The sequence below is a fragment of the Centroberyx affinis genome, unplaced genomic scaffold (assembly GCF_046629955.1).
Source record: "Centroberyx affinis isolate AG114_WGS23_722 - 3 ecotype Tasmania unplaced genomic scaffold, CSIRO-AGI_Caff_v1 ptg000772l_1, whole genome shotgun sequence".
Taxonomy (NCBI): domain Eukaryota; kingdom Metazoa; phylum Chordata; class Actinopteri; order Beryciformes; family Berycidae; genus Centroberyx; species Centroberyx affinis.
The window spans coordinates 308,100-332,644 of NW_027279380.1; the positions used below are offsets into that span (position 1 = coordinate 308,100).

General features: G+C 39.8%; 1 long non-coding RNA gene across 1 annotated transcript in view; it reads left to right on the forward strand.

The window, feature by feature from the left end:
• Positions 1 to 24,071, forward strand: part of LOC139644676 (uncharacterized) — a 76,464-nt gene extending 52,393 nt beyond the window's left edge. Inside the window, exon 4 of the long non-coding RNA XR_011695203.1 lies at positions 24,024 to 24,071. This is a non-coding gene — a long non-coding RNA (uncharacterized lncRNA). The remainder of the gene's footprint in view (positions 1 to 24,023) is intronic.
• The last annotated feature ends 474 nt before the right edge of the window (positions 24,072 to 24,545 follow it).

Consider the following 24,545-nt stretch of genomic DNA (forward strand, 5'->3'; position numbering starts at 1 on the left):
ACAGGGCTTGTAAGAAAATTAGTCAATTTAATTTCCTTGAGTAATGAAAATGTCATGCACCATTTAATAAAACTCCAAGAAAAAAGTCTGTGTTTCACACATTGGAGATAGCTAGGGCCCCATGGATTTGAAAGTTCGACAGTTGCCCCTTTTGATGTTTTCTCTGAGTTTTGTTTCTTTTTTCTTGATGTGATTTCAAATTAATCTCAACAGCTTGGATGTAAATATGAAAATGAGACTTGTTTGGTCTCTCCCTGACAACCCAGAGCACTGCTGGCTGAGGTAACCGATATCTCTTTCCCCTTTAAACTGCAAATTATTTTACGTTTATGAGTTTGTCTCATCTTCAAGGTCAAAAATGTAATTTTTGCTCTTTCAAAGGGTTATAACCTTAAAAGAGAACCTCCATCCTTGCTGATTAATGAGAGACTCCTGCATTTGATGTTTCAACGGTGACATTTTAAACTTTAAATATTTTATATGCATACCTATGAAAAAAATGAAGATATGCATTCATGTGGAATAAACGGTATTGCAGAGAAGAAAGGCTGGGCTGGGTATCATTTTAATAGAACAGTTAGAGTGCAATGGTTTTTCTTGGTGATTTTTATTTGAGGTTTTTATGTGTGCGCAAGCTGATTTAAAGGCACACTAAATCATTGGGGATGGGGAGTAGTGGATTATGCATTTAATCAAGGAGTAGGCCTTGGGAGAGTGGCTGGCCGAGTCACTAGGGCATCAGTGAGCGGTTGGCTCTAACATGGGGCCGATCCTCTTTGTTCCTTGCTGTAATGGGCCATTTTCACATCATTTGGAAGGAAAAAAGGAAAGAGCTTGTGCTTCTATCCCAACTATGTTCTCTATGCTTGCTGGACTAACTGCTGCTATGTATTTAATATAGAATGTCTCTATTTTTGGGTGACAATGCCCTAAGTCACCTGGTCATGAACTGCATGTCCAACATAGTAGAGAAAACCTTTTGCTATCATCATCATCAGCTATTCTGCATATATTCCACCCACATACAATGATTTGCTTTGATAAAAGTCTGTATTTTGCTCTCACAATGGGTTGCATCACTCAGTGTCCGTTTCATCTCCAACAACAGTAAGGTATAGCGATACGCCGACACAAGAATACAAACTACAGTTGATGCCTGATATGAACCAGATAGTAATCGAGTTCCAAGCCAAGAACCGACTCTGTGAATCTGACAATACTTGCTGGCAGTCCAATGTGCATCACTTTACTAGATTGCAGAGGTAACTGTGGGTCTAATATTCAGATCAAGAAGCTGCTCCTTACTGCGCCTGTTGTAAATATACCCCTTTTTTCTTGCTAAAGTATAATTATGAAATTGGAACCAATCCAAATGGCATCACATACTATCAAAGGCTCAAGATTTTGCTGTGTAATTCTAATTTTCTTTATTTACATTTTCTTTTTTGTACTTTTCTCTTGTCAGACAGACTATACCAACTGAAAGCTTTGCGAATTGCACAGTAGACTTTCCACAAATCTACAGTGTCTCCCTTGGTTGTGTCATCAGCCTTATCACAACTCCCACAGTGTTCCCCATGAAATCGAAATACTCTGTCAGTGGTTTTGTCTTTAGACATGGATTGGCTCATGACTTCATGTTAAGTGTTTTCTTGGAGTAATGCATTTTGCATAAAGGACGTATGCAGGTTAGAACAAGTCTAAAAAACAAGAATTTTGGATTAACATGTTTCAGAATCGTATTTAATATGAGTTTCCTGTCAGCTTCGGGCAAGTTAGCATCACTGTCTCCGAGATGTTCCCATTACCGCTGGTTCTTTGAAAATTAATATGTGTGCTTAATGCTTGATGACTTGCTTTCCTACTGGCCAACAAAGCTTAATGTTTAATTTAAAAGCCACAGTGTGCTTTGTGTGTCAGAGCTGTGCAATTGTCTCAGGTCTTAATCAGGATGGCAGCACACAAATCAAGGATGAATGTGGAAAGCAAATGGAAAGTCGTGGAAACACTGGCATTTAAGGTGCCATCCTCTATATTTATATGTGGTAAAACTATGCATAGAAATACTTCTCATTATCACTTGTGTACAGTTTGTCTGTGACAGCCCAGTATGGGGTTGAATTTCTATAATGTGAATGTGTGGAATGCCCTTACAGTTCTCCCATTCTCAATGTCAATTATCGCAAGAAAGCAAATGTTTTTTAGAAACAATAATTTGGCAAATTATGCAATTTAATTTCTCTTTAACCTCTAAAAACATCACTAGTGTACTTAACTGTGCAATTAGATGGGTGAAATATTTACTCAAAGTAGGATTTAAACAGGGACATGTTTTCTATAAGGGCATGGTTTGTTTTCTCCTCCTATTTGCTCCTGTGGGGGATTAATACTGTCAATCACATTGACTGGCACCTCTCAAATCACACCCTTGCAGCAAAGTGGCTGATTTTGTCAGGGAGAGAATGGCGTTATCGGTAGAACCTTGTTTGGAGACTCACAAAACCGCTAAACCCGCAATTCATGGGAGATCTGTTTACAATCTGCACCGGCCATTGACTGCTAAACAGCCCGCGCAGATCCATCCTGGGCCACTCCGAGGAGGAGAGGAGCAGAGCAATTACATCCTCAAACAGCAATCTGAGGCTAGGTCGGCATGCAAACAGACATCAAGTACACACACAAACACTGACAGATTCAGACACAAGCAATACGTTTGCTCAAGACTTTGTGGCGTCTTGTTAAGCTTTGGGTATGAATATGTTCAGTCTATCTAGTGTTAATACTGTACAGTCATTCTGCTGACATGGGGTTTTGGGAATATAATTTTTCCTTTCATGGTTCAGAAGCAAAATAGGAAACTAACTGATAATTGGACATTATTTTATAGCTATAATACAATGCAACCTGTCATTTTTCACTTTTATCTTTTATTTTTTTTAGCTTTTGCAGGTGCACCATATCTGTTCAGTGGATACGAAGGTGGTAGATGCTGATTTCAAAGAAGATGTTTGAAAACAAAAAAAAGAAGAATTTGATTAAAAGCAAACTCCATAAACAAGCTTTGTAATTTGATACTAAAACACCCTGGCAACATGACAAGTTTGCTTGTTCATTTGACCAGATGCCAGTCAAATGTTCCATACCATACCGCCTGCTACTAAACCTGCTGAAGACGTCAAAACTGCACACGTTTAAATTTCACTGCGAGTCAACATAGTAAGAGTAACATACACCACTTGTGTGTGTGAAAAACAATATCTTACTTTGGTAAATTTTTCAGCACACATTATAAAATTTCAGGAGCAGTCAACCTCTGTCACCACCAGCATTCAGGCTTTTTCACCAGCTGGCAATAACAATAATCACAAGCAGAGAAAACTACCTCCTGGAAACTGACACAGGATGAAATAATATTACCTAGATTTACTTTTCCTTGTTTGTGGATGTATTAGACATACAATTTTTACACTATTGTTGGTTTTCAGAGTGAAAGGAAGAAGCAGGTCCTGACTATGGGTCTCTGGGGCAAACATTATCGCTGATCTTTGGCGGTATGCTCACAAAAAAAAGTGAAATATCACTTCATATGTTTTGTCCTATGTGTATGCAATTTATTGCAGCTTCTTGGCATCAGAGCACATAAACATGCATGTTCATTTGTGGGCTATGTGGGCTTTTGTTTTTTACGTTTTATTGTCCTTCAGTTCGGTGCACTAAAACAGAAATATTAAATCAAATTTTGGTTCAATTTTTTCCCCTGAACCATAACAATAATGCAAATATGCAGAATGCACGTATGATATAGTTTGTATCTGTTCTCCTGAAGTTTCAAGTCTCTGCCAATTACCAACCCTACTGCCTGAGTTATAATTTTCAGCAAGACACAGAGGTGTAAGCATGCCTTTCTACTGAGTCAGTGCATCTCTTGCAGAAGTACTGTAAATTTAAGGATGACTACTCTGCATTTGCCAATGGTCTTGTTATTTCTTCTTACTGTTTATACTTGCACTCCTCAACCCTCCTCCGCAGTGAAAGTTGTCAATACTAATTTTCCAGTTTATCTGGAAAAGTGAATAGCCTTTTCTCTGTATCAGGTTCTTAAATGTTAAAAAATTTCAAGTTTGATATCAAGAATAGGGATCAAGAATGTAGTTCAGAGAAAGTACAATTAGGCATCTGATTATCAAATCTTGGACAGTTCCATCTTTATGGGGAAGCAGCTTCTCAGATAATATCCAAATGCCGTTCTTTGAACTCACATTGAGCCGAGCAGAGAGGTTTGTCCGCCTTACAAAGCCAGGCTAAGAGCTATAAAGATATCACAAGAGGATTAAAAGCATTATGGGAGATGTCAGTGGATCATTTTATTTTGCCTACCCCTACTGCCAGTCAGCATCTTTTTTTTTTTTTCCCGGTTGTTGTTAAAGGAGATATGGCCTTTTAATCCAAAGAGGCTGATTGTTGTTTTTACGGCCCAGGAAGTGTTTCTCGATTGGGATGCACTAAATCATCGCTCCGCTCAATGATGTTATATGAAATGGCGAAAGGTTGTCCGGTGGCGTACACACACTACATGTGCTCTCTTGTTCAGACAAAGCAACTACTCAAGTGTGGGAGTGTATTGGGTATTCTCTTCATACTTGAAGCTTAAACACAACCTTGAATGTAGCACCACTGCCTTTCTGTTATTGTCATACAAACATTTTTGACTTATTTGCCAGTATTATATATATTATATAGTGTTGGAACAGTGATCACATCTTACTAAAGCCTGGAAGCTGCTTGATCGTTCCCACCAATATTTTTACATGCCTGCCTAAGGAAAATAATTCAGTACCTTTTTTAACAAAACATGATCCTATTTGTTGAAGCCACATGTCACACTGGGTGTCAGTCACGCTTTACAGCACTTGAAAATGCAAGCCCTATACTGTATAGTGCCTTGGGCATTAAAGCTTGAGGATGATGCAAACAGCAAAGTATATTGCTTCATCCATTAAAGGATTTTAATAGTTGAGTTACATTAGTGATTTTATTTTACAGTGATAAATACATCACTGATTGAAGGTTTTTCATGCCGAAGATAAATTGCATCAGTCTGGCTTTTTGAGGAGTTGGGACATAGAAAGGACGTGCGAAAGCTATAAAAGCTGTCTATATGTGACACTTAATGTGGGCATTACAGCTGTGTGAGTACAGCTTTTTCGCAGTATTGTTTTAAAAAGCGGTAATGAGCAATCAGAAGAAGGAATGAAATGCTCCAATGTGAGTCTATACACATTTTGACATATTATCCCACCTAAAGGTGAACGGCATTTGAAACCCAAAATATTTGATGGACCGTTTGGATATACTGTAAACAGTGAGTACCCGCTCAGTCCTGATACTGTATATTTAAACTTAAAAACAAAGATTTGATTTCCTTTCCCATATATAGATCTATAGTAACAGATTTTATTCTATGAAATTTATTTATCCACCTTTTAACAGACTGTGGAGGATGGCACTGGTTATGCCTAAGCTCTTGTCATGCCAATACAAGACATGATGCACAGTACGGCATGTTGATGTACACTTCTCCTTTGTAAAATAAAAAAAAACAAAAAAATCTATCTATGTGCATGTGAGAATTTTCATCTGAATTTTGGTATTTAGGAGATTCAGAGTGAATGATGATATGTGACAATCAGTCACAGCAATTAGTGTTACTGTTAAGAAGCCTTTTTGTTTTCTCTCACCCATACAGAATGTCACAAATAAATCCTCACTTGCATTTGCATATTAATTGGATCTGAGACGTCAAGCATCTTTCATTAAGCAAAATGATCTGCATATTTGGAGACATAAAATAGTTTATTTCAATGTGGGAAAAGAAGTCATTGAAAATTGACCGCATATAGGATATAAACTTTGGCTGATCCATTAACCCTTTAGCCCCCGGCAGCAGATTGAACACAAAGCAACAACAGGCTGATTAACAATGGGATGATGTTTCTCAGACTCAAACAAAGCTAAGCCACAAGCAATGAAATGAAGGAGCAGTTAGATCAAGTGCTTATTATAAGGTATCATTTGTGTTTTTCATTATTTCAACATTGTTTCAATGGATTTTAATCAATGAAATATTACGGGTCTTTTTCTTGGGAAAAGTCAAAATGACTACAAAGAGAATTGAACAATAAATTACACTTTTATGTTGATGTTATGTTGCAATCTATATTTTGTGTTCTGTCATTCTGAATTGAGCTGTATCTTATTTACAGCATGAATGTTTATTGAAATCCCACAGAGGACATCCAGCAATTTAAAAACTATATGAATTTAGCAAAAAAAATTAGGGTTCCTGTTTAGCAATTTGCCAGACTCAAGTATGCCAAATTTTGAAGCTTGTAAATTTTGTTTGGGCATAAATCATACATATATTTGAATCAGCAATTTTGTTTATCTTCTTTTCGGATTAGGCCCTGTGGGAACTTATTGCCCAACCCCATGATTACCGAAATCCCTTGTGTCATCTGCAGTTGTCTTTCAAAGTTATGTTCAATAGCTCCAACTCTGCTCTGCTAATTACTACAACAACCAACTTCCCTTGAAAGCATCATTTGAACATAATGTCCTATTGTCTTCAGATTGTGTACTTCTGGCGATAAAATTCTCTGTCTCTCTTAGTGTGCTCTGTTCTTCAAAAGTAAATAAAATCCCAGGACAATGTGAAATGCCAAACAAAGTGGACAAGGCGGGAGGGGGGGGTAAAGATGTTGTTTGTCTGAAATCTTTGTGTGTCAGACACAACCGTGCTTTGTTTGCGGCGTCTGTTGGCCATTCTAAAGGGAAAATTGACATTGGTTGGTTCGATACGATTAAGGCACAGAGGCTGGTAATGGAAAGGCTGTGTATCGCGGGGTCTACATAGTTAGGGGCTAGACTTGTGAATAATTTGATTAGGTTGCAGGGGAATATATCTGGAGGATTATGTAAATGGCGGTGCCCCCATGCAGAATTCTTTTGAACTCTTCAGAACTCACATCTGCCGGGGTCGACAGCTAGACAGGACGGCTGCCTTGCAGCCTGATTCCTCTGTGTTGGAGGAAAGTGTTTAAAGGTCATTTTCAGTACAAACAGACTTGTCCTGAAAGACCTCTCTATTCTGAAGAACTTCAATTTATTTTTTGTTGATGCCCGTGCAATTATCATTTTCTTTGAGTCAACAATAGCTGAGCTTAGGACAATTATTGTTGTATACTAATTAGCCAGTCTGCGCGTGTGTCACCAGTAACCTCCTCCAAGTACTGTATATGTACACAGTGGAATAGCTTTGACCTGTTTACACTATATTTTACGGTATATCTGCCTCTCCCTCTGCGCCTTCTGATTATGAGATTTTTCCCCCAAGCCTTATTTGGTGTATTTCTGGGTGGGGATATGTTTGTGTTGAGCACTATGGCAACCAAAGTCAAGGTGACCAAGAGCATGTTGAACGCATTAGATTACCAGAATAGAGGCAGGAGACAATGCAGTCAGCACAAAATACCATTTATCTGCAGCCTGATTGTAGGGATTTCAGAGACCATGCCTGGGCTGGCTGTGGATTTATTGTCTCGGTGAGTCTGACCACTGCGCTCGCTCAATGCCCCCCCCCCCCTTTTAGCTGTGTGGAGGCAAAGAAACCACAATACCTTCTGTATATATGCATGGACACACAGTCACAAACACCTTAACAAGATTAGACAAGAAAATGTTCTGGCTTTATGTGGGAAGCAGTTGTTAGTTTGAGACCAAAATGTTGCTGTGATTTCTTAATGATTTTATCTTTTTTTCCCTTATGAGTAGAATTTGAGAAGCCTTGCTGAAATTTACTAAAGAAAATGTTACCCTTATTTGCTTTGCTGAAAGGCTGATACAGCTCAACAATGTTATCGCTCCAATCGCACCATAATTCATATCTCATTTGTAAGGCATTTGAATTCCACTCCAACATGTTTTAACAGTGTTTTCATTCAACTTCTCTGCACTGTGCTGGGGGTATTCAGGGCTTATTTGATCAATCTCCAAAACAGCTAAAATGCTCTAATTTTAGCAGCTGGTTCAAAATCTGGCAGCCTCTTAACAGCACATGTTAAATAACGCTGGTAACTTATGCTTGCTTGTGCGCTGTGGCTGTGAGTGTGTGTTCGGGCCTTCGGAGATGAAGTGTTGGGGACTGCTCTGCAGAAACCGAGGCAGCAATGCCAACGCCGTAAAAAGTTAATCACTTTGGCAGGCCGTGTAGTTGTGGGATTCAGTCTCGCTAAACAAAACATGAAAAAGAAAATAAGCAGATTTTTACAGCGCTTAACCTCTTGGTTTACTGAGACTTCCTTCCACACGTGAACCCCCGCCCCCATCTGAACCCCCCCCCCCCCCCGCTGTGATTGATATGTGAAATATGGGGAATGTTTGAACTGCGCTTCTGTGTGCTCTGTGTGCTTTATAGACCTCTCAGTTTCCCCTCTCAGAAAAGCTGAAGTTCTGAAATATTGACTGAAAATAAGTCTGAAAAACCTCCCACTTCCCCTCTTTCAGAATGTGTTTTTTTCCCAGGAATGCACGCAGGGCAGCAAGCGGTTACTTCACTAACAGGAAGGATGATACAAGGACATACTGTAATTATGTTCAAAGATACAGATTCAGCCCAGTTTTTACTTGTAAAACTTGAGCAATCAGTTTTGGAATCTTAAAGAATCCTCTTTTGTGGTTGTCTTGTGCTATTGAAAGAGTCTGCTATGCCCTGGCTTGTGACCACTTGTTGAAGGGGTTGGGAGTGATTTAGGGAGGGCAGCTGGATAACAGAGATTTTATTTATCTATTCTGAGAGCCCTTTATTTTTGCAAGCAGTTCTCAGCTTGCAGTTGCTGCTTTCATCACTTTGCGGCATATTTTATGAATTGTGTGAAATGAGTATGACTAAAGGGAGGAACAGCTGAGAGGGCGAATGTGTGGAAAAAAGTGAAGAAAATGGAAAATGCCAGACATGTTAACCAGAGGGAAATCTGGACTCCTGGAAGTGCTGCTTCCTCTTGAAAGAGAGCACAAGGAAAAAAGGGAAGGGAGAGCAGAACATCTCAGAAAAGGTCAGGGACTGGAACTTGGGGGGGGCGGAGGGGGGGGGCGGGGGGGTGTTAATGTTTTCTAACTTCACACAAAAACAACATGCTGTTGTTGGATTTCACTTTATATCGGCACCCAGGCGTGATAGTCATTTCTATTTGTATTCTTCTAATTATTTTGACAAAGTAGACATATTACAATACTTTTCCAAAATCGTTCATGACATAAACATCACCGGAAATAGAGACTTTTTGTATCACCGCTTGGTTATTTGACAGTGTTTCACACTGCTGCATGAAACGTCTCCAGGCATCTGAATATGTGATTGTGCTGTGCCGCTACGTGTGTGAGGATAGATATGGAGGCATTATTACCCAGGAGAGGTCAAGGGTCAAGCATTAAGCAAGCTGCCTGCTTAGATCCCTGCATCAGAGATTTCACTCTGTTGGCCCAGGAAATACTCCTGTGTCTTGTCTAAATAATCAAGGAGTCCTTCAGCGTACATCTTTGAAAACTGATAAATAAACACAGGAGACTGAGATTAAGAGGAAGTATCGGTGCAAGGAGCCCACAGAGCCAAACTGAAGATTTTTCCTCTTAATTATAAATCAACAGAGTGGTGTTTTTTTGCTGTGAAGTTTACAGGGCTTTGCTCAGGGACAGGAATACACTGTTGGCCTCATGCTGTTACCTTTGTCTCATTTTCTGAGTTTCGTAACAATGTTATTTGACCTTCTACATAGGAACAGTTTGTTTTAATCTCATTCCTCTAAAAACGCAGGAAAACAATGGAACAGGCTGGGGTAGGAAGTCACATCTCACCATATCAAAAAGAGATTAGAAACTGAAGAAAAGGCTAAAAACAATGTAAGCTTGAAAACAACAGCAGTGGCAATGAAAAAAGAAAACACTCAACAATGTAGAATTTTTTTCATTGTGTGTTTGAGAGAAATTGGTTGTACCTAAATCTTCTCCTTACTACTTGTGCTAATGAAAGTTTAAACATGTTTGTTGAATTTTGTGCCTTACACTAACTACATTGCCACTATTTTCTGCATCTGGCTTTATACATAAGCACACAATGCTTTATATATGTACACTGTATAAACTATATACAGCCATCATTATTTTTAATTTATCATTTGCAGTCGTTTTACTCTGCAGGAGCTTCCTTGTGTCTGATAAATCTGCCATTCATTCGGCTTGCCTACTGCTGTAATCTGTAAAGAGGGACAAAGTTAGCGTGAGCATTATCACACATTCTCAAAATAACCCAGAATTCAGGCAGTGCCTTATTAGGTAATGAATCCACAATGGGAAGGAAGTGAACAAGAAATTTATTGACAGGCCAGTGTTACTGTGAGTCCAGGGACAGGACAACATAACCTAAGATAGTGTGTTTGGCCAAGGGCTTTCCCTTTGAGTGGAGTGAAAATAGCACATTTCAAGTTGGGCTTCATTGTATTAGTTTAGGTAAAATTACATGGGATTGCCTATGTATAAGGCACACAGAGAGACATATTATGTCATTGCCTCAGGCTTATCGAAGCGCATCACCTGCCTGAGTAATTGAATAACTTCCCACGTAATTGGTGGTGAAGCACAGTATTGAAGTCTTTCCTCCACAAGTCTCTGTCTCTCTGTCATATATTCGGATATTGTAGCATGGAGTTGCTCACCAGCCGTATGATAGTCTGTCTACAGAAGAGTCATTATGATTCAACTGCTGACTGCTATTTCACAGATATTCTTTATAGTGTATACAGATATTTAGTAAGTAAAGCTTTATTTATATAGCACTTTTTTTTTTAACACACCGTTACAAAGTGCTTCACAGCGACATGATTTGGTAATGGAAAGAAAAAAAATAGAGACTTAGTTCAGTAAGTTAACTATGTTTGAATTGTGAATGAAAACCATACAGACTGCCAGTCTATTTATTCATGGTTCCACTTAGTAAAAAATAGCTATCACTGCCTCACTGGTGTTTTGTTCTATTTTTGACCTGATTCTCTCCTTAGAAAAGAGGACAAAAAAAACTGACAAACAAGCTCTGTGTATGTGTGTGTGTGTGTTTATGTGTGTGTGTGTTTGTATGTATGTGTGGTGGTTGGGTAGGGTGGGGTGTACGGCGTCACAAGTGCTCCAGTTTAGGAAAAGTGACACTTTGCCTTGAAAGACTCTTCAGGGCAGTTAGATAAGGAATTTAGTGGCTTTATCACAAATGCCACTATTTAATTTAAAAGGGTGAGGCACTTAGGATCTGGCACCGGCCTTTCAGTCTAGTGATAAATTTGCAAGAAAGTGGAAAAGATTGGAGCCTGAGAGCAGATTAGCAGGATACAAATATAGAAGTGACATTATAGTGGGTATTAGTCAGGTGCTCCTCTGAACAAGTGGCTGGTTCCTGATAGGCCTGAGAACGGGGCCTGACTGCAGGCTGCGGGGCCTGGTTTCTGGCTAGATTGTGGAACAAGATTGACTGAAGCACTGAGATATGGGCCGCTTCTGTTTATTTATAAAGAAAAATCCACCTTAAATCACTTAAACAATGTTAAAATAAAACAGCTATTGGCAATGTACCTTGGATTTCTGGGGGTAAATTTGGTGGTGTATTTTTCTTATTCACACAGAACTAGCGAAACATAGACAACGTGACGTCATGTTCAAATAGTTTGATAGCAGACTTTTTTTTTAAGCTATCTAAAACATCAGCAGTAAACATCAGATTTTGGTGTCAGTCCCTCACAGTCAAATAGGGGTTTCTTTCTAGATTCACCATTTTGCACCAACATTCAATAACCATACAGGGAGAAATCCATCGTAAAAGAGGAAGAGATACCTATTTCTCTAGCCTCAATAGACCAGAATGCAATGCAGCAACAAGGTGTTGTGTTTTGAGTAAGGGGCGTGGCCACGGCCATAGACACGCCCCAGTGTTCACAAACTAGTTAGCTTGCTAGTAGGGGTGTAATGATATATTCATCTCAATGTAACGATAATATTGTGATTTTTTGAGCAAAATCTGAATGAAGACATGATTTATTTCTAAGGGAAAACAAACCAAAAATACAGACCGACTACAGGTTTCTGTAAGTTAAATAAAAAATGCTTAAAGAGCTTCTTCACATAAAGTGCCTCTTCACATAAAATTTAAGACCAGTTTCATCCCCAAATAAACCTCAAGAGTAAAAAAACAACCAAAAAATAGTAAAGTATACTGTAAATCTGCACGACCAGGGAAATTTCTCACTAGAAAAGTAGTACAAAGCACTTTGTAACCATGTTAAGAAAAGTACTATATAAATGAAGTTATTATTATTATTATTTGTATTATTACCTCTGAAAGAATATTTAAGACTTAAACGCAACATTTAACCATATATCAGTGCAGCGTGTTGCTAGTGTTCCCTGGTAGGCAAGGCTTCTTACAATACTTGCAAACAGTCTTGTCAGTTGTCTTGCTGCTGTTTTCTTCCTTCATTGGAAACCCAAAATGTTGCCACATAGCAGACTGAAAATTTGACGGAGCGTCCTCAATATCAGTTTGGCGGAGTCCATCTTGTGTCCAACGCAGCAGTGAGTTCAGCTGGGTTCACCGGAAGTGTGATGACCCAAGATAAAACTTGCTAGCCTTGCACTCTCTAGTGTTGAAACAAGGCAAAAGAGAAAAGACCATATAAAATCGCTATTGTCAGATTTGTGTTTTTGTCACAAACATTTTATTACATTTGTACTTGCCAGCTATATTTATATGCCCATACTCCCACATTGGTTTGAAAGCAGCAAGTCCACGGCCCTCCTCTGGGGGTTGTTGAAAGGCATTCTGGGAAATGTAGTCACTAACTGAAGTAGAAGTAGATGAGGCAGGTTGAAGGAACCAAGGAAGAAACCAGAAACAAATATTATAACACTATATCACAAAATAACTCAGAACATCCCAGATTGATATCTAACAGTGTCAGAGTATCCAGAGTATACTTGTTTCCCCCATTTCTCCTCTTCTTTCTCTTCTGATATTCCCTCTTGCAGTATGTGCCACTGCCTCTGAATTTTTATCTCCATATTCTTCTGGCCCTCTCACACACACATCTCTATCTTGTTACTAAACCTTCCTCTTTTTCCATTTCTCTCCCCCGCCCTCTCTTCCTCTCTCTCTCTCCTCCTTTTTTTTTTTTTTTTGCAACAGTTGGTGTGTGTTCATCTTGGCAGCGCTCCATGGCCTGTTTGATGTGGTTTCCAGAAGTCCTGAACTGCAGTCCCTGGCCACTCTTTCTGTCATCGGTAGACCTGCTGTCTCTTTAGCCTCCATTGACTCCTTTTAACCTCCTCCTACCTTCCTCACATTGAAGCAGCTGCTTTCCTTCCCTCTACGCATTTCTGCATGGAAATGATCTGATTCCCATTATTTGGTAGTAAACTGGATCTTGTGTGGGCTGCATACACAAATGTACTTGTGCAAATACACTATTTTCTCTCTATAGTCGAGAATACACTACATTGCCGAACGTCTTCCAGGCTCTGTTCCAGACACTTAGGAAAAATAAAAGAGCCTGCTGTTTTCCTGTTGAAAATATAAATTAGGGAAGCCTGATTTTATGGTTCACTTTGTAGATCATGAGCCACCCAAGACTCGTAGAATTACTCTTTCAATAATATGTAAAGCTAGATCAAAGTTAATCAGCTCTGTTGAACCCATTTCTACCAGCGACCTCTACACGCTGTAATTTGAGTGATAGAAGAAGGGGGGGGAGAGGTAGAGCCAGCAAGACAGTGGCTTCAAAGAGGACCTGGTAGAGGACAATCAGTGACCCTACATGGGCGCCTTTCCTGCATATACCAGCACGTTTAAAGGGAAACTGATAGGCAGGTGAAATATCTGCCACTTACAGAAAAGAGGCAGAGACTAGGGGAGGGCAGACAGGACAGAATGGATATGGATTGGGTCACAAGGCTGACGAGGTCTTCCTAAGGAAATGAATATTCCTTGCAAAGTATACTTGGTGACACTTGGGTTGAAGGACACCGCGCAAGAGCAAAGGGAATCCATTCCACACTTTTATTTGGCACACATAAGCACTGCATCATAGTTTTTTTTTTTCATTATATAACACCTCACACGCGATATTAGGTTGTTTATGGCCAACATACAGCATTATCCTACATTGTATATCACTCCATAGAATGCAGTGTATTTCTTACATGATTTACTGTATTATGATTGAACTGTAGTGCCATGCAACAAAAAGCGGAAACATTATTTTTATCTCAAATGTAGGTTTGAAACTGAGAAATGTGGGAATTAATCAATGGGATTGTGGGTTTTTTTATATACTGCGAAGTGTATATGTATCTATTTCACCCCACCAGTAGAGATACATATTATTATCGGGCGGACTTCCACTTTGTATCAAATGAAGGCGATGCGGTAGAGGCAGAGCTAAACATGCCCAGGGGGCCGCAGTGAAACCGGTGTCTCATTTTCAGGGGCAAACAAACACATACAGGGAGCAGACATGGCTGTCACATCTCCCTTAGCTCCCCTGTCACCCCCGAGGGCAGCGGGCAGGGGCAACCTCTGCGCTGCGGTGATGCCACGAAAATCTACATGTTCTCATGCAGGGGCAGAAATATATACGACCAGACACACACACACACACATATACACACACGTATATAGAGCTAAAAGATATTGACAAAAAATCAAATTGCGATTATTTGACAGAATAATGCAGTTGTGATTTAAACTGTGATTCACAAGTTTTTCTTGATACAAATTTTTGAGAACTTTAAACTTGTTTAAAGAAAAGTGATTTTGTTAAAAAAAAAAAATAGACGTCAGTGTGCAGGATTTACTGAGTTTGAGTATGATGAAAGGTTTTCACCAATACTGTAGTTGATTCATGGACCAAAGATTATGGAGCACTAAAATACCTTGTTATACATTTTAGACGCCCCTCTCTCTTAAGCAATTAATTGCAGCCTCTGCGATTTCGATTTATTTTTTTCGATTAATTGTTCAGCTCTACACACACACACATACACACACATAAGCTGTACTGAGTTTGTCAAAACAAACTTTATCAAATACTGTGAAAATATTCCCGGTTAGACCTGGACATCCCTCCTGAGACCACCAGTGTGACCTTCCAGGCTGAAAAGCAGCAGATTTAGTCCACAAACCTGGCTCCATTTTTAACTTTCCCAGATTGATCAGTGATTGTGCTGGCGCCGAGCAGCAGTATAGCTTTACATCAGCGAGGAGGAGGTTTAGCGGTTTTCAATAGTATTTCAGGATATCCTTGCTGCTGCTGCTGCAGTATTTGGCAGACGAACAGCTGCCACCAGCATTAGTGTACAAGCAGACACTTCTGAATGTTCCCCAGTCCTGGCCTCATGTGTCACATGGACTCCATCCAGCCTAACCCAATTCCCATTCACATTGTTGGATTGGTTGAAAGCATTGCGAGACCAGCAATTTTCAATATAATTGAGACTATCCTATCATTTTGGTATAAACTTAGGAACAATAATCTGACCAATTCTATTGTTTTGGCCTCTCTGGACGCGTCCACCAACCTTTCTAATGATATGAGATTTATTATCACAGATAAAAAGTGATTTATTGCTTTTTTTTTTTTTAGCCCATTCTCTGGGCCAAGGGAAATTAGATATTTAGCCCTGCTGCTCATGATTTGACAACACTGCTTTGAATTCACTGAGATGTAAAATTAATTCTTGCAATTGTTTTCAATGGGACTTTCATGTTTGCCTTGCTCACTGTTAAAAATCTGAGAAAAATACAAATGATTGGGCTTGGCTCAGTAACTTCATTGTGCAGGGAAAAGAAAGCCAAACTGGACGGGGTTCAGTGGTTTTAGGCCTTTTGAGGGTTTGTGTGTCAGGATTTATGTATTTAATTACGCACTCATTCTGCTAATGTAAATGGAGAAAAAAAGAAAACGGATAAAAAGCCCCATCAAGCCTATAAGCCTGTAGTTCCCCTCATACTGAAAGTTGGCCACAGTTGCAGTATAGCTCCCCTTGAACTGGGCTAATACTTGTCTATTCCGATTAGGATTAGTATGTGTTGTAGGGACTCAGGGACCCGGGACTCGTAATCTAATAAATCAAGATAAAAAACTCCGAGATTGGTTTACTGAGGACTCGGATTTACTATTGGCCATCTCAGAGACACAGGGATTAACACAGCATTTGGAGCTGCAGCTACACAACCCCAGTTCTGTGCAAAGGGAGAGGGAGAGAGACGGCGGCATAGAGGGAGGGAAGGAGGGAAGGAGGGCTGGAGGGAGGGAGTGGTGGAGAAGGGCTGGCTAGGGCTTTATATTGCCTAACAGACAGCAAGTTAAACTCGCAGTGACAAGGTCAGGTTAGTCCTTGTACAAAAGGCTTTGTTCCATAGGCAGATTAAAGGTCTCTTTGACAGTTTTTACACTTTTGGATCATGTTGAACATGTTAGGAGTTAATCCTGTCTGTGAGGGGAAGAAGCCCTGTTGCTGCAGGGATGAGGGATAGGTGCAGAGGCTGGTGGGCTTATGCTGGATAGAAAGCACTGCACACTAAATAAACAAACAATTCTCACTTATTTAATGGCAATAATTGATATTATTAGTCAGTCGATAATGAGCTTGAGACATAAATGATCACTTAAACGGGAATACCAACAGATTTCAGCTTTGAAATATGTTAGCCTCTGACTTTTTGATGAACATTCACCATTGTCTCCCACAACCAGAGACAATATAAAGAAAAGTTTGTGATTACACGAATGTACTGTATGTAGAATCTCTTTGATCTTCTGGGGATAATGATACATTTTCTAGTTCAGAATCAAAAAGCATAATTGAAAGTAAACATTTAGACAAACTTGGTATGTTTACACTCTGTCTCAATGAAGCAGCTCTAAGCTTTATGCTGGGATGACATAATAGATAAGAGCACTGGTTCTTTGGTTTCAAGGAGAGTCAGAAATACCGATTTCAGAACTGTTTTATGTTGGAAGACCAACAAATTAATTCTTCTTTTGTGGTATTCTGTATGAACTGGCTGGCTAACTTCGCTAGCTAGTCTCTGTTTATGCCTGTTAGCATTACAAAGTTATCCTTTAAGTTAACGTTTAATGTTTAATGTTAAAGTTAACATTTTACAGTTAAGAAAGCCAAATATGAATCAATATAGCTCATATCGTGACAGAGCAACAAAAATATAAAATAGATATTACGTTTTGGTTCATTGAGGATCTAAAATTGTACAGTTTAGATGGGAACGTGTGAGTGGAGGACAAGCAGCGTTGCCAACTCTTTTCCAAGGAAAGTAGCTATTGGCTGCTCAAATAGTTGCTAGAAGTTGCCAGATGATGTCATATGCTAATTTGCATATCAATATATAAACTCCAGTCCCTGTTCTTTGCAGAGGGAGGGACTGCGCTGTGTATGAAAGCACTGTGATCATCAGATAAATCTAGTGTAAATCCATGGTTGGAATAAATTGCCAGATTTGTTGTTTGTGAGAAAACTTTTGAGAAATAAAGTTGCCAGGGGGGTTTTAAAAGTCGCTAAATCTAGCGATGAATTCGCCGTGTTGGCAACAATGAGGACAAGTGTGTACGCTGATTTCCTGTTTTTCCCACTTAGCCCCACCTCTTCACATGTATATGTTACAATAAATGTGGATGAATAATAAATATACACATTTACCAGCAGGGTGGTAAATATAAACATTTTCCGAGGTAATCAGGTCAATCTGTACATTTGCCGATTAATGTGAGGAGAAAACGCTAGTCACAGTATTGTACTTTACTTACTAAGTCAAAAGCAACTCGTCATCTCCTTGTCATTGTTGATGGAGTTGTCAACTTCAGCCTCACAGACTAGAGTTTTGCTACTCTGATTTCTAGCATGGGAGAGAGTTTATTATGTTCACAAACATAGAGTGGGCTGCCCAGGTCAGTGAGGTTATGATACCTGTTAATTTGAGTAGCAGTACCATCTAATATTATCAAGTTATATTACCTTGATCTTTGAGTTGTTGATTGAATCTTATGTGTTGCTCTTTGAACTGTTGAAGTGGTACTATCTTAGTACATTTGTTGATTTAGACCTGTTAGCAAAATTGATTATTAATAATAAATGTTAAGAATCTGTGGCTATGCAGACATTAATATTACGTGTACACAGTTACAGTGTAGAGCTTGTGTTCCTCTGCCTAGCTAAACGTCAAGACTTTACTTAGATTTGAAGTATTATCTGTCTGTGGCAATTTCTGTGCAGCTCCTTTTCTGCTAAGTGGTGACATGACTAAAATAGCTATTGAAATTTCTCTCCCTGAAATTTGAGCCCATTCTGTTTTCTCCCTGATGTTGGGGTTTCACATGCAGTTTTACAGATCAAATGTGTAATGTTCTTTCATCTGCTTGCTTGACTTGTTAAGCAACATCAAACACTGGAAATTCCTGCTACATTTACATGCAAAGGTTGAAAAATCCTGGCAACACATCCCAGCTTGTGCAAAAGAGGCCTTTTCTCTCTTTCTGAGGGAACTGTTAGCAATATCACTGGGCAATTAGCAAGGAAACGAGAGAGAAATGGAGAAGCCAATTACTTCTGCGAGTTAGCTAAAGGCCATTTTAAACTGTGTGCCCATGACATAATAATGTTTATGGTAAATATTATAGTTGGAGACGGTGAGTGCATGGCGTGAGAGGCAGGGAAAAAAAGGCATCAATCTCAGATCGAGAATAATTTATTAAGATCTGAGATGCGGCAATTACGTGGAAAGGACCAAAAAGAAAAAAAAAAAAAGAAGCCAACTCTCCAGGAACCGCATACATGATTGCAATCTTGATTAAATCCCCCTGGATCTAATGAGTTGATTTTCTGCTGTTAATATTGCATTGGCTGATGATGGATTCGTTAAGATAATGGAACGAAGCTAAAATATAAATGACTCCCTGTCAAGGAGCAGATTTTCGTCATTTTCCGTCTGACACCTCCGCCGTGGGGATTTGGTGAGGCCTTTTTGTGTTTAGAACCATCAGGATCTGGAATACTAATTGCTCATGTGCGGACGCTTCTAATGCTTCTGCTCTGCACCCCCCCTTCCCTCCAGCCCCTGCCACCCCCCCCAATCGTCTTGGTAAATATCTCCTCCACATCTCCAGACAGAAACAAAGGGAGAGCAGCAGCTTTCTTTCTTAATGTTGCTGAATATACCTCTATATTCACTATGGTAAGACAAATTAAGCCATACACCGATAGATTTCATACTATCCCGTTTGACATCTCCTTCTCAGCGATCAAATCACACGAGGAAGCCGGCTTTTAAAAGCTATATAACATAAAGCCGGCAAAAAAAAACAAACCCTCTAAAAACATGTAAGCAATACACTCCTCATATTGACCTGTGCTTTTGAGATAAATTAATAATGTGGTCTCCCTTTGGTGCCGTGCAGACCAGCTGAGCCAGTCTCTCTGTGTTTTAAATGGTCTGTCACTTAGGTCAACTGGAGGAGTGAAATGTCCAATGCATAGAATATTGATCCCATATTACACATGAACCACAACAGAACATGTATAATTTTTCTCTCGAGAATGGGGGGAACCTAATGCAAAAAGCATTTATAATAATCAAGGGGTATACTAGAGTGTGAATATGCTGAGATAATGTGCCATCATTTGTAGTGGCTGGGCAGAGTGTCATAAATCAAAAAGGGAAGTCAGTGTGTTTAGGTTCACACATTTAATGTTGCTGTATAAAATATCTAGGAGCATACTGGAGAGGTTTTCAGTGGTTTCAGAGTTAAATTCTACAACAGTTTTTGAATATAACCTGCAGGTTATGGATCAAGAAAGTGCACACTTTATGCAGATGAATCCAATTATACTGTGTGTAGTTAGATTTAACCTACCCACCAAATCCCAAACTTTTTCTATCATCTTGGTAATCACCATTGTTGTCAAGTTTCATGCTTGGCCTGACCCTTCCTTTGTGGCGATTATGATATTGTTCTTTTTTCTGTGCAATATTACTGGGGAAACCGTCTGATTGGGCCATCCCCCAGGGCCTTTTCTTCTGTGTGTCACTTTTTTTGTCCTTTAACATGGTTTTGCTAAAAAGTCTTTTTTAATCAATCAAGGAGCAGGCAGAAAATAGGCTTTGTCACGGCTAGGCCCGGGGTCGTGTGATGCCTGCTCTGCCCGGTGACAGGTCTTCAAAAGGGATAAAAAGGAATATTTTGGGGGGAAAACGGGGGTTTCCATGGCACCGGCACTTGTTGCACATGGCTCACCATTCTTAGGTTCTGCGTGAGATTGAGGTTTCAAAGGGCTGGACAACAAAAATTAGGCGAGGAGGGGACAGCGGGACTGTGGAGGTAGCTGCCCTCAAGCCCCCAGCTCTGTCCTCTCCTAGGGGTAAAGGAGAATAGGAGCCAGAACTGACAGCACAAAAAGGGGCCTACTAGGTGCTGTCAAATATGCATGAGTAAATGGTCAATTTCTCATTGTGTAATGTGTTCAAAAAGTCAGTTAGAATGAAACACACAGGCCAAAAGACACCAAGGAGAAGCCTATTCAGTGAGAAGTTTATTCTGGTAGTATGGCTTCCACTTCATGTAATTAGAGGTTGTTTTATTTGGAATGAGGTCATGTAAACTTGTAAGTTTCTGAGTTTATGTGTGGGAAATGAAACCAGGAAACTAAGACAATAGATTGGCAATCATTACAGCAAACAGGGTTATTATTTTAAACTGCTCTGCTCAATGGAGTGCCTGTTTGTGTGTTCCTGTTATTTGAATTTGTCAGAATCGAAAATCGCTTAGAAACACTGAGGTGTGATCTATCAGCTTGACTTGTTCACTGATTTAAAGTTTGAAAAAATATTTTACTGTGTGGGTTTGGTTTGCATTAGGTGTGTTCATCACATTAACATAACATGCACTTTTGGTATGCATGCAGCAATATATTTCACACATGAATGCCTTTGAGCTATTTTCGCTCAAAGTAATCTTATAGTAAAAATGTTGTTGACAGCGATTACCTTTTTGCTCCACCTTGAATTCCTCTAACAATTACGCATTATTCTGTCTTTGGGAAATGGCATCATGAGGTCAAGGTTTTTGCGTGTCAGGACTCCTTTAAGCAATTTGCAATAATTTCCATAGCATCACCGCCGCCACCCTCAATAACAAACAAGGTTATACACATGTATTGCTCTTTACACTCACGCAATCAAAGCTGAATCCATTTCAGTGGTGGAAGGCTTGAGCCTGTTCACATTTGGATAAAGGTAGTCATAAGCTGCAGAAGTACATTTAGCTACAGGTACTGATCAATACTGAAGAATCTGATCATATGGGAAGGGTTGCATATCCCTGTCATGTTATAATGTCAACTGTTCATGTTGATCTTTCAAAATATAGGGGGGAATAGCTGCATGTGTTATAACTTCTATGTATTTATTTATTTATTTAGTTAGTTTGTTCTTTGAGGTTCTCAACAATGCGCTGCCAGTCTGTTTAAAAGGTTAAGACAGTCGGGATATGTTCCTTGATGGGATTTTATCATGCTAGGCATGCTCTGTTTCCTGATGAATATATTAAAATTATTACTGTGCAAACAGAGTTTCTAATTACTGACCTGCTTGCCATTGTGCTGTGCGTTCTGTATGCCCCCCTTCTTCTCCATGCCTTGTTTATTTATCTGCACCAGTGAATACAGAATAGTCTATGCAATGTCATTTCCATCCACATGAAAATGATTTTGAAAATGCCAATCTTGCCTATTATACAGTGTAATTACTTGTCTGCTTTTTGATTTTATCATATCTTCAGACAGTGGGGAGATTCTTGGAGAGGCTAAACATCTTAGTGGAGCTTGTCAGCTAATGATTTGCAGTGAAAATTTCCCCCCCCCAGTTTGCAAACAGAAATGTCTATCTGCCACATTTACCAAGTCATTGATAGTGCAGTTTAGTGAGGGGTCTACCTGCTGGGTACAGAACTGTTCTTGATCTTCAGGAGCTGTGTCAGTTAAAAGCATACGCCCTAGTGTCATATCAAGTGTTAGTGTGGCTTTTGCTTGCACTTTTTGTGACATTTAAGTATAAGCCTTCAAACTACTTGGCACCAGCTCTGCTGATAATCATAAATATTTGAGTTACGCACGCAATAGATTTTTCAAATGCGTACTCAACAATAACATTTTAGAGTTGGTATGCAAATATGGGTGAATGGAACCACCTTGATGCATTCCTACGTTCAGGATGAGCCATTGCCTCTTACCTTTGGTGTCGCCCGGCAGGTTTCTCAACTTACAAGGCCAAAAACGTTATGTTTCAAGTTCATTTTGACTGTCACTGCAGCCATGCTGACGTGTCACGTACCTATCCCTTTTAAATAGAAGCCTATATACAGTATGTACAATGGGAAAGTGTCACCCATTTTACTGGAGCATACCGTCTGCACTACATCATGGAAAAGGGCAACCCTGTTGTTTACTTGTCTGCCTGCAATGTTGCACAGGGGGTTGATCAGGGGAGTTGATAGGAGCTGCAATTTAAAAAGAGGACACTGCAGCTCTGAACAAAAACAATTAAAGGAAAATGAAAGACGGCCCCCAAGGGTTAAAAATAGAAAATTATCAACATGCATGCTGGAATCCACTACCCCCCTCACCAGCACCCCCTACCCCCCCAAACTTACTGGGCCTGCATTGTTATGTATGATCAGATCTGCCAGTTCTTCCTCTAAGCTCCTTGTCACATTTTGACTTAATGAAGTGCAACTTAGAAGGGAATTGGGTTCATCATGCTAGTCGCACGATGCTCCCTTGTTGTAGCAAACAGGAGCGGCATGGGACCGAAGCGCTACAGCGCGAGTCGTTATCATTCCGGTCAGTCTGTTTAACACAAAATTAAACAAAGAACTAATTAGTGCCTCATGAATTAATAACTGCACTGTTGCCGAGAAGAAGTTAGGTTGCTGAGGGGAGATATAAAATAAGTAGGAAGATCAGGTTAGAATTATTATTACTTTTTCGGGGATGCTTGGGCTCTCAAGGTTAGGAAACTTTTTGAGAGGATTTAAGAGTGACTCAACTGGTTCTGCCAAAGTCAGTTTGTGTCTGGATGGTTCAGAGGAGCTGGGTAATGTAAATGGATGCCACATAAAAGACATACTGCACTTCACTTTTAAATGCCAGCAAATGAGGGAAAACCACATTTACAGCAGTCATGAACTTGATACCTTTATACTGTAAGCCATACATATGATTTTACGTATGAATAAGGAATCTTGACTACATCTTCTCTCTCCTGTTAGCTACTTTGACCCTTTACTGTAGTCTTCATGCCAACAGTGTTGGACCCAGATATCTTTTACATCTATGCCATGTAATTTTTGCCACTGAGGTGTCAAAGGAAAGCAATTGAGTTGGTTTAGTTTCCAGTCGACAAGAATGTGTCGAGTCAGTCTCAGCTAACAGAAACTCCAAGGTCAAATCTGCCAATAAAATCCCCTCCTTAGTCTGATTTTAGGGTTACTAAGTAAATTATCATTGGCAAACTGTGCTGAAATATTCACAAAAGTGGTTAACTGTATTCCACACCTGCTCCTCATGCTTGAATGGGCTTCATCAACTATAGCCTCCCTCCCGCCCCTCCCTCGGCCCCCCACCCCCCTTCCCCAGATGATGATATGGGGCCCTTTTTTTATATTAGAGAGGGCAAGAGTGAACAAAAGTGCACATTTTCTTTTTGCATCATCTGGAGGCTTGCTACATTATATCAACCATTGCAGATGATGTAATGAGGCCCGCATCCAAATGTGTGGATTTCAGTAAAGCATGTATGTGCATGTATAGGCGTTGGAATGAAGAGTTCTTGGGTTTTAATACTTGTCTCTCGCTCTCCTCCTCAGATGAAGTGAGCCCCTGTATGGAGTGACTCCCCAGGAAGAGAAAACGAGGTAGGACAAATCTCCAACATGACTGATTACTGTCCCCACCGTCTCCCCTGTTCATATCTACAACAATATCAGGCATCTTCATTAATCCCCATGGATCAATGTGTCTGGGGGTTGTAAAAATTGACAAATGACTTATTAGAATCCCACCGTTTTATTTTCCAACTGATTAACTCACAGCGATGTTGTACACTGTACAGGCACACTGATGTATCTGTTTTCCAAAGAGGGCCTCTCTCTCTCTCTCTTTCTCTCTCTCTCTCTCGCTCTGAGGGATCTCCACAGTGTAAAATGCACTAACACAGTGTGTTAGAGAGCCTGCCAGGCTGCACTGACTCAAAACTACATGAACAATAAGCTGCTTTTGACGTATAAGAACTGGCATTTTACTATTTTCCTGACATAAACTGCTGCTGACCAGTGCTTTGGCTGACTTGCGATACTTGTAACAAAATAGCCCAGTGGAAAATAATTAGC